At 44.1% G+C, this 11,707-nt stretch overlaps 1 long non-coding RNA gene across 1 annotated transcript; it reads right to left on the reverse strand.

Annotated features, from left to right (window-relative positions):
* Positions 1–3,955: 3,955 nt before the first annotated feature.
* LOC116967640 lies at positions 3,956–11,475 on the reverse strand. Its single transcript, XR_004410288.1, has 3 exons — positions 11,250–11,475; positions 10,351–10,443; positions 3,956–4,075 (listed from the first exon to the last, which is right to left on the reverse strand). It is a non-coding gene; the product is annotated as an uncharacterized LOC116967640 (long non-coding RNA).
* Between the last annotated feature and the right edge of the window lie 232 nt (positions 11,476–11,707).

Below are 11,707 nucleotides of genomic sequence, written 5' to 3' on the forward strand. Positions count from 1 at the left end.
CGGCCAAAAGCGGTCAAGAGCAGGGATTTCGCAATATAGCAGTATCTTGCCCTGCCCTCATCAACCTTCTAAGTTACATCTTCAAATGTGCCAATCAAATTTGTGAAAGACGACCTCCAAAGACAAAACCATGCTGACTCTCCCAAATATCGATCTTTTCAAATACACATACATCTTACCACTTTATATCCTCTCCCGTGATTGTTTTACCACAAACATAAGGCTTACTAATCTAGAGTGTATGCTTCTCGTGGTTCCTCGTCTAGAGTTATCAGGATTTTCTTTGCAACACTTCTAAAACAGAAGCAGAGCATTATCTACCCTCAAACGTTCAGCACATCGCCCACGGTTAACGAGGATTCACATAACTCAGCCAGGGCTCCTGCAATTTATTCTCTCACTTTCAACAGTGACCTTAGATACAACTAATCACAGGCCCCAGAGATTTACTTATCTTCATACGGTTAAGGACATCCAGCACCACCTCGAATGTAATACATCTGCACTCAAGACATCAAGTATTTCTCCATGGTAAATACAGAGGTGAAATTATAATTGAAGACCTTGCCCATCTCCTGCAGCTCTACACATAGATGACCACTGAGGGCATCCTTTCACTCTCCAGTTACCCCTTTTCCTTTACTATTTTTGTAAAATCTAATTATGTACTACCATGTGCAATGTTTTGCCCTCCTGATTGTGTTCTTAAGTTTGCTCCTCAACCTCTCACACTTATCCCAGGAAAGCATTGATCCGAACAGCCTATACCTAACCCATGTCCCCTTTTCCCTAACCAGAGCCTCAATTTCTCTCATAATCACGAGTCCCTCACTTGTACTTCACTAACAACATGCATATCTTGAAATCTCACCATCACAATTTAAAAACTTCCCCTTTCAGACGTAACTTTACCCACATACGACTTACTCCAATGACTGTTCCTATCTCATACTGACAAAGGTGGGCTTCCACCACCCAATTTAGAATTTTACATTGACGGCCAGAACTGTTCTTTCACAAAGGGTTTCAAAGTTAATTAAATTGTCATAATTGGTCACAAAGTGCTGGTCCACCGACATCTCAGTTTGAACTGTCTGAAAACTACTTTGGATTCTGTCCCCCAGCCAATCAGTTTAAACCCTCCTTTGCAGCACTTTCAAAACTGCCCACCAGGATGTTAGTCTCCTTCCAGTTGATTTTCCACATCGACAGATCACCTCTACCGCAGAAAAGATCCAAAATTTCCACATTTAATAACTCTGACCCTAGCGTCAACTCTTCAGTCGTGCATTCATTGTAACTGTATGTGCAATAATGTTGCATATACCAAAGTACTATGAAAAGCTTGGGTTTTGCATGTAATCCACACAGATCAGATACACCACACACAGATACAATCAGTTGAATTGTACAATCAAGAACAGATGGAGCAAAGGTGGAGATACAGAGTGCAGAATGTAGTTCACAACATTTTAGCGAATCAGTTCCCCAGACAAAGTACAATGTCCTAGATGGGGTAGACGTAAATAGTTAAGAAGATAAATTGGGGGAACAGGAATATATCTGTAGTGTCTGAAAAAGGGCCCCGACCCGAAATGTCACCCATTCCTTCTCTCCACAGATGTTGCCTGGCTCGCTGAGTTGCTCCATCATTTTGTGTCTACTCTAGCTTCTGAGAGGTTCGTTCGCGAATTTCATAAGAGCGTGGAAGAAGTGGCCCTTGAATCAGGCGCGATATTATCTCTCGATATCTAATATAAAATGTGGATGATTGTTAATTCTGATAATATGATAATTTTGTTCCAAGTATTTGCGAGTTTGGCCTTTCAGTTATCTGCCACAATTCTGATTACTTTCTACCGCAGCAACTGGATTTGAAACAGGATTTGTGGATTAGTCAACATGTTAGTCGGAGAAATGACATTTCAAGTTTAATCCTGAGAAGTACAAGTTGACGCATATTGGAGGGATAAATAAAACCAGGATATTCACCATGGATGACAAGGGCCTAGAGACCACTGAGAAACACCCATTTTCGGCTGCTCCTGCTGTCAGCAGCACAATGAGACAACATTTAGCATTCTTGTCATTAGCTGCAGCATAGAATGCAAATGCAGGGAGGCCTTGATACGCATTAATAGGGAGTTGATTAAGTACAATTCTGATCCCCATACTGTGGGAAGCATGCCTTTGTACTGGAGAAGGTGCAGAGATTTATCAGTATATTGCTTGTAAATGAATATTTCAATTATCAACAGAGACTGGAGTGCTTTGGAGAGACTGAAGTGATTTAAGTCGTCTTCCTTGAAGCTGGGACGGACAGGCAGTGATTTGATAGAGGTGTAGAAGACTATGAGAAGTAGCGTCGACGGAAAAATATTTTCCTCCACAGTAGATGTGGTTAACATCAGGGGGGATAGATTTAATGCGGGGACCATGAGGTTTAGAGGATGATCTTTCAGGAAGAATCTTTCAGCAGTGATGGCTGCAGTCAGGGACACACTGTCTGGGGTGGTGTTGGAGGCAGGTACTCTGTCACAAAATTGTAGGGGCACCTGGATGTCCATTCGAACCGTAAATTGATAGTAGACGACAGATCAAGTGCTCAGAAATGGGATTAGTGTAGAGAAAATGACAGGTGGCAGGCGGGTCAAAGACTAATTTCTGTGCAGAATCTGATTTTGGACTCTGATAACGTTTGCAGCAAATCAAATCATTTGTTCCCAAAGAAAGTGCTGATGTATCAGACAATTCCTGCATCAACCCACCTGTTATGGTGTATGGTAATCTCGGGGCACACCCCCTTCCCTATTCCCACTTATGTGTGAACCTCGGTACTGGGTAACATGGTATTGGGGTTTCAATATGGATGTGGATAGAGAACTGGCTGGCAGACAGGAAGCAAAGGGTAGGAGTAAACGGGTCCTTTTCACAATGGCAGGCAGTGATTAGTGGGGTACCGCAAGGCTCAGTGCTGGGACCCCAGCTATTTACGATATATATTAATGATTTGGACGAGGGAATTGAATGCAACATCTCCAAGTTTGCAGATGACACGAAGCTGGGGGGCAGTGTTAGCGGTGTGGAGGATGCTAGGAGGCTGCGAGGTGACTTGGATAGGCTGGATGAGTGGGCAAATGCATGATAGATGCAGTATAATGTGGATACATGTGAGGTTATCTACTGCTGGCAAAAACAGGAAAGTAGACTGTTATCAGAATGGTGGTCGATTAGGAAAGGGGGAGATGCAACGCGACCTGGGTGTCATAGTACACCAGTCATTAAAAGTAGGCATGCAGATGCAGCAGGCAGTGAAGAGGGCGAATGGTATGTTAGCATTCATAGCAAAAGGATTTGAGTATAGGAGCAGGGAGGTTCTACTGCAGTTGTACATGGTCTTGGTGAGACCACACCTGGAGTAATGTGTACAGTTTTGGTCTCCTAATCTGAGGAAGGACATTCTTGCCATAGTGTACAGAGAAGGTTCACCAAACTAATTCCTGGGATGTCAGGACTCTCATATGAAGAATGACTAGATAGACTCGGTTTGTACTCGCTAGAATTTAGAAGATTGAGGGAGGATCTTATAGAAACTTACAACATTCTTAAGGGGTTGGACAGGTTAGATGCAGGAAGATTGTTCCCGATGTTGGACCGAGATGAGGAAAACATTTTTCTCACAGAGAGTGGTGAATCTCTGGAATTCACTGCCACAGAAGGTAGTTGAGGCCAGTTCATTGGTTATATTTAAGAGGGAGTTAGATGTGGCCCTTGTGGCTAAAGGGATCATGGGGTATGGAGAGAAGGCAGGTACAGGATACTGAGTGGGATGGTCATCCATGATCATATTGAATTGCGCTGCAGGCTCGAAGGGCTGAATGGCCTACTCCTGCACCTACTTTCTATGTTTCTATGTTTCTATTGCATCAGGTGTACACGCGCATTCAGGGCATCATATATATGTCACAGAAGGCTCACAAACCTTTTTGTTTCTTTGATGTAGAGGCCACTGAATCACCTTCCCAGTTACAACCTTCAGCCATGATGTCGACAGACGATCACAAACTCTGTAGCTCTGGAATAAATAATATTAACAGAACCATCAGGTGACAATTGAATGTGAAGGAAAACATTGCCTTGTGAACCAACACACAGCATTACAGTACAGCAGAGATGTGGAAAACACCCCATCCAAACAAGGTATACCCCTGAGAATTAGCAAAAAATAAAAGCAGGAGTAGACCACCTGGCTCTTCCTGTCTGATCTGTCATCCATAAAACTTTGTCTGGTGTATCCAAGGCAGAAATTCATCATTTGTGCCAGATCCCTGAAGTTGTCAAACCCCCTGATCACCGTATCACTATTCCAGACCAAACTTGGTCAATCCCCAACATCCACACCTCACCTGTTTGGAGGCTTCAACTCACAGAGAAAGAGAAAACATACCCACTGGTGGGGAATTACTGTCACACTCTGCTGGCCCTATTCTCACCACAACCCTGCCATCCAGGACAAAAGCTTCCATACCTCCATGTTACCCATTGTCGTGTTCCCCACTAACTGGAACAGTAAAATAAACTACAAGCATCACAACTCTACTGGAAACTGGCGTTCCCACTGCGTCCATGGCACATTCCACCACATCCCTGGAGTTTCCAATCCAGATTAGAAGGATTATATCCCAGACCTGAACTCTGCAGGGACTCCATGGTGTCAGGTGATGTCTGCAGTACCACCACCAGTCCCACGTCACAGGAGAATCATCCGTCTCATCTCTACAGGACGCTGGGGCCAGTTGCGTCACCGGGGATGAGATGAATCAAGCCGCAGAGACAACAACAACAATACTGGAGAAACTCAGCGGGCAAGGCAACGTCGATGTAGCGAAGGAATAGGCAACGTTTCAGGTCGAGACCCTTCTTCACACTGATGTGGGGCGAGAAGAAGACAGGAAGAGGCGGACACAGTGGGCTGTGGGAGAGCAGGGAAGGGCAGGAGAAGGAGGGAGAAAGCAAGGACTGCCTGAAATTGGAGAAGTCAAAGTTTATACCGCTGGGGTGTAAACTATGCAAGCAAAATATGAGGAGCTGCTCCTCCAATTTGCGGTGGGACTCACTCTGGCCATGCGGAGTAGTCCTTGCTTTCACCCACAGATGCTGCAGTTTTGAAGTCAAACGGAAACCACAACCTCAAGTTCCCATTTAGGTTGCACACCACGTCTACTTTAAAATATCGATGAATCCAAATGGTGAAGTCTCTCCCCCAACAGAACCTGTCACATGTCATGGGTGGAATTGGATGGCTGCTCACAACTTCCGCTCAAATGAAACAAATGCTGTTAGGACACATAAACACAACTCAAACATTTGCCACACATTTCTAATTCCAACAAAGGTTAACATTGGCAAAGTCATGGGCTGTTAGGTGGTTAACTGGAATAAGTCTGGAATTTTTAAACTGTATTTGGAACTTATTTGATAAATTATTGGAACGACTAAATTTCACGAGAGCATCAATTGAGGTGTATAGAGTAATGAGATATAACCATATAACCATATAACCATATAACAATTACAGCACGGAAACAGGCCATCTCGAACCTTCTAGTCCGTGCCGAACACATAATCTCCCCTAGTCCCATATACCTGCGCTCAGACCATAACCCTCCATTCCTTTCCCATCCATATAACTATCCATATAACTATGGATGAGGGACGAAAGGAGGAGGAGCAGGTTCCCTGAGCAATTAGGTTGAATACAGGGTAGCATGGTGATACAGAGATTAGCTGAAAGATTGTAGACCTCGTGAAACGTTTATCCCACCACAGCATCGGTACAGATATGGAACTCAGTCCAAATTACCTTTGAAGAAACGTATACACTAAAACGTGTGTTTGAAGACTGGTTACCTAAAGGTGGGATCTGACCAATGACCTTTTGCACAACCAGCAAATACACTGTGGGTCGAATAATTATCTTCCACTGTCCTCAATTTATTGAAACCGCAAAAGGCCAACGGTAGCTGGGGTATGGAGGTACCACTGGTCAACAGAGTGATGAAGACAGGAACCCCAAGCACATTTACACTGGGTGGAGCTGGGCAGCCATTGTTCCACCGTCCCTCAGAGTCAGAAACAAGTCACCCCAGAAACACACCGACCACCACCCCAGTCACAGATTCTGACCCCTAGATCCGGACTCTTCACTCAGCGGAAAAACCAGGAGTCAAGACTGTTAAATTCTCACACGTACAATGGAACAATTACATTCTTACATGCAGCATAACATCACATAACACCCGGCATACATCCAATCTATGGACATTTTATTCAGGTCACCCCTCATTCCTCCAAATGCTAAAGAACAGAGGCTGAGCATCGGTCTCGCTACACACGGCAACACAAGTCTGATGAAACTTGATACAATATTATTCCTTATTTATGTCAATAAATGCTATCTAATACTGGTGCTTCTACAGCAAGGCATCATGATAATTGTATAATAATACAAAAAACATTCACACAATACAGCATTGCTGCTTAATTGTCTGCTGGCGAGGATGGCCTCACATTTCGCACAGTCACCCCATCTGGCACCATGCTGTCACCCACCCACCCGGTCCCCACGCTGCTGAGCCCTCTCGACACCCTCTACAACCTACTGAAACCTCCTCACTCCATCCTCCTGAACCCTGTCTTCACCCTCCTCGCCCCATCCCATTCCTGAACTCTTTCATCACCCTCCATCCCCACCCTCCCCCTCCTGAACCCTCTCTTTACCCCCCACACACCATCCTCACCCTCCTAAACCCACTCTTCACCCTCCACACCCCACCCCCACCCTTCTGGCTTCCTCACTCTCCTGGCTTCCTCCCATCCCTTACTCCCCAAGCTGGCTACCTCCAATTACTTTCTCGCCCAAACAGGCTTCCTTGCATCTATTACTCCCACAAGCTGGCTTCCTCCCATCCCTTGCTCCCCCAGGTTGGCTTCCCACCATCCTTTCTCCACCAAGCTGGTATCCTTGCATTCCCCTACTGGCTACTGAAGACCATACTCTACTCCATCGTACTCTACAGAACCAGAACCACAATTTCTCTCATTATCTTGGGTTCCTTACTTGTACTTCACTAACAACATGCATATCTTGAAGTCTCACAATGACAATTTAAAAACTGCCCCTTTCTGACGTCCCTTTATCCTTACAACTTACTCCAATGACTGTTCCTATCTCAAGCCGTCAAAGGTGGGCTACCACCGCCCAATTTAGAATTTTACATTAAGGCCAGAACTGTTTTTTATATAGGTTTACAAAGCTAATTGAATTATAGTCATTTGTCACAAAGTGCTCATCAACTGCCATTTCAGTTCGAACTGTCTGAAAACAACTTTGGATTCAGTCCCCCAGATTAAACCCTCCTTTGCAGCAGTTTGAAAACTGCCCACCAGGATGTTAGTCTCCTGGTTACATCCATCCCTGAAAAGATTTAAAAAATGTCCAAATATCTGACTCTCCGAGCCTTGCACCATCTCCTCAGTCGTGCATTCGTTTTAACTGTACGTGCATTAACGTCACATGTACCAAAGTACTGTGAAAACCTTGGGTTTTGCATGAAATCCACGCAGATCAGATAAACCACACAGATACAATCAGTTGAAACTCAAGAACAGATGGAGCAAATGTGGAGATACAGAGTGCATAATGTAGTTTGTAGCATTGTAGCGCATCAGTTCCCCAGACAAAGTGCAATGTTCTTGATGGGGTGGACGTAAATAGGTAAAACGGTAAATTGAGGGCACAGGAATACATCCCTAGCTTGTGCGGTTCGTTCATTAATTCGATATAATCATATAACCATATAACAATTACAGCACGGAAACAGGCCATCTCGGCCCTTCTAGTCCATGCCGAACACTTATTCTCCCCTAGTCGCATCTACCTGCACTCAGACCATAACCCTCCATTCCTTTTCCGATAAGAGCGTGGAAGAAGCTGCCCTGGAATCTGGTGATATCTTATCTCCAGGTATCCAAAATAAAATGTGTGTAGGAGCCATTTAGATTTAGGCTAGCTACTGTTGGCAAATTACATTATTTTGTCTAGATATTTCTAGTAGTATTATTTTAAACACTTGGGAGCGGGCTATTTATGCTTAGAAGGACGTACATATAACATCGCCAGGGAGTGACCAGATCAGATCGGTCACAGGAGGCGGAGAGTACACGGTTCTTACCAGAGGGGAAAGAATAGCGGAGAAAGAACGGAAAGTTACAGCTTGTACGAGAATAAGGAGTACCTGGTGTGAATCATCTCTTTGTTTGTACAACTACTTCATTAAAGAATCATTTAAACTGGAAATAACGAGTGGAAAATTCGTTATTTTAATCTGCGTAAAATCACTCCTACCTGCCGGTGTACTCAGGACAACGGAAAGCTGGACATTGGAAAATAAAGAAATTGCCATTACAACTTGAATGCTTGTTACTTTGAGATAATTTGAGAATTTTGTTCCAAGTATTCCTGATTTGGGCCTTTCAGTTATCTGCCAAAATTGAGATAACTTGTCTAAGCATTTCTACCTCCGCAACTGGATTTGAACCAGTATTTGTGGATGTCAACATGTTAGGCGGAAAAATGACATTTCAACTTTAATCCTGATTAGGGCAAGTTGACTCACGTTGGAGGGATAAATAAAACCAGGATATTCACCATGATTGACAAGGGCCTAGAGACCACTGAGAAACACCCATACAAATCCATAGATACATGTCAGCAGCACACTTGAAGATAGCATTTGGCATTCTTGTCATTAGCTGCAGCATAAAATGCAAGTGCAGGGAGGCACTTTTTATAGTTACAATTTTATAGGGAGTTGATTAAGTTTTCACACAGAGAGTGATGAATCTCTGGAATTCTCTGCCATAGAAGGTAGTTGAGGCCAATTCATTGGCTATATTTAAGAGGGAGTTAGATGTGGCCCTTGTGGCTAAAGGGATCAGGGGGTATGGGGAGAAGGCAGGTACAGGATATTGAGTTGGATGATCAGCCATGATCATTTTGAATGGCGGTGCAGGCTCGAAGGGCCGAATGGCCTACTCCTGCACCTATTCTCTTGTTTATATGTTAAGTTGGAGCAATGTGTGCAATTCTAATATCCATACTGTGGGAAGGATGCAGAGATATACACAAAAAGCTGGAGTAACTCAGCGGGTCAGGCAGCATCTCTGGAGAGAAGAAATGGGTGACGTTTGAGGTCGAGACCCTTCCCCTTCTCGACACGAAACGTCACCCATTCCTTCTCTCCAGAGATGCTGCCTGTCCCGCTGTTACTCCAGCTATTTGCATCTATCTTCGGTTTAAACCAGCATCTATGGTTCCTTCTTACAAAACCATGCTGAGATGTATCCATAAAAATGCTTACTGTCTGCAGACGTTGGTGAGAGTATAGAGGGATTGGCGGCTGGCAGCCCATCGTGGGTCAAAGGCCCATTTCTACGCAGTATGACCCGTGATTCTTGTCAGTGAAATTCTGACAACTTTTGTAATGTAGCGATTTATCACACAATTGCTGCATCCGTCCACATGTGACTGTGCTGTCCCTGCAGATATAAATGTTCTGTGCTCAGCCCCTTCCCTATTTGCATTTCTTTTGTTAACCTCAGTATTTGCAAAAGCTCCACGCATATTGTCTGGGCAAAATGTATAGAAACATAGAAAATAGGTGCAGGAGAAGGCCATTCGTCCCTTCGAGCCCGCACCGCCATTCAATAAGATCATGGCTGATCATCCAACTCAGTATCCTGTACCTGCCTTCTCTCCATACCCCCTGATCCCCGTAGCCACAAGGGCCACATCTAACGCCATCTTAAATTTAGCCAATGAACTGGCCTCAACTACCCTCTGTGGCAGAGAGTTCCAGAGATTCACCACTCTCTGTGTGAAAAATGTTTTCATCATCACGGTCCTAAAGGATTTCCCCTCTATCCTTAAGCTGCGACCCCTTTTCCTGGAATTCCCCAACATCGGGAACAATCTTCCTGCATCTAGCCTGTCCAACCCCTCAAGTTTCAATCTCCTACATTCTAGCGAGTACAAGCCGAGTCTATCCACTCTTTCTTCATATAAAAGTCCTAACATCCCAGGAATCTGTCTGGTGAACCTTCTCTGCGCTCCCTCTATGGCAATAATGTCTTTCCTCAGATTTGGAGACCAAAACTGTACGCAATACTCGAGGTGTGGTACAACTGCATTAAAACCTCCCTGCTCCTTTACTCAAATCCTTGTGCTATGATTGCTCACATACCATTCGCTTTCTTCATTGCCTATATTTCACAGAAGGCTCTATAAACCTTTCTGTTGACTTGATGTAGATGTCACTGCATCCCCTCCCCAATCAGCATCTTCAGCCATGATGATGACAAGCGTTCCAAAATTCTGTGGTTCTGGAATCACCAAAATTAAGATAACCATCAAGCAACAATTGAATGTGAAGGAAAACACTACCTGGTGAACCAACACACACAATATCTGATCCAATGAACCCGTCCTCCCAAGGTCACAGACTGACTAGGCTCACACAACGTCCGACCAAGCCATCTGGAATTCCAAATTCAACGCACTAACTAATTCCCGCGTTTCCATTCTAAACGTTATCTTCTCAGAAATCTGGAAAATGATCGCATCCTTTTGCCAGAAAACCGATAGAAAGTTAATGTTTAATTTATCTGCCAATTACTCACGGAGCTTTATAAACTCTTCATTGTCTGTCTGCTGTACGTTATGTTAAAGGGTTCCTGGTATTAGGCTGGAACGGGAAGTTACTGTGAGGAAGTGGCAACATAATTCAATTATCGGATGGTTTCAAAAGTGGAACAATGAAATGAGTTCTGCATCCACTTTTGGATACATTATTAACTGACGGAGTATATGATTAAAATTGAACCGTGACTCCCAAAACACATTCCAATATTCCCACTTTGCTACAAACACCATATTATCTACTGCCATTGACCTATCCACGTAAAGCTCTCTTCTTTCCCAGCCACAGAGTCGTGCCCTTAATCCTGAGTAAAGGTGCGGGGAATCATCCCATTGGAACAGACAACAGCATCAACACGCATGTCACCAGTGCAATTACAATTATAACCCGCGCTACTGATTCCTGGACCGCTGATATGCATGGCATTTATGTTTTAAATATTGATTGGAAACAAAGACCAAGCATAAATCTGAGCTGCGATAATCTCACCTTAATTCCACAAGGATGTATTGACTGCGCACGGATATGTTTTAAATTTGTTTCCTCTTCGCTGCATTTGGCTAGTCAGGTGAATATTGATTTGCGAGGTGCGGCTGTCGTTCTGTGAGATGCAGCGCTCAGTACCTGCGGGCAAGCAGCTGCCTGGCAACAGCGTGGATCCCAACCCTTACATTCCTCAGAACAGGAAGCGGTCACGCACCTGAAACCAAGACCAACCGGTTTGACAATCTACTAATATATACTGTGAAAAAAGTTATTTTAAAATTCATGTTAACCCTTTCTGCTGGTAGGAATACAGTAACATGAATTTGAATATAACCTGCAGGAATTCTGTCTGCGGCATTCCTGGAAAATTCTCCGTGGTCCTCTTACCTGCCGTTACTCACTGTGGTTATTTATTATGTGACATAATTATCCACTACAGAGGTCAGTTCAGACGTGTCTAC

This window comes from Amblyraja radiata, chromosome 40 (genome assembly GCF_010909765.2).
Source record: "Amblyraja radiata isolate CabotCenter1 chromosome 40, sAmbRad1.1.pri, whole genome shotgun sequence".
NCBI lineage: Eukaryota > Metazoa > Chordata > Chondrichthyes > Rajiformes > Rajidae > Amblyraja > Amblyraja radiata.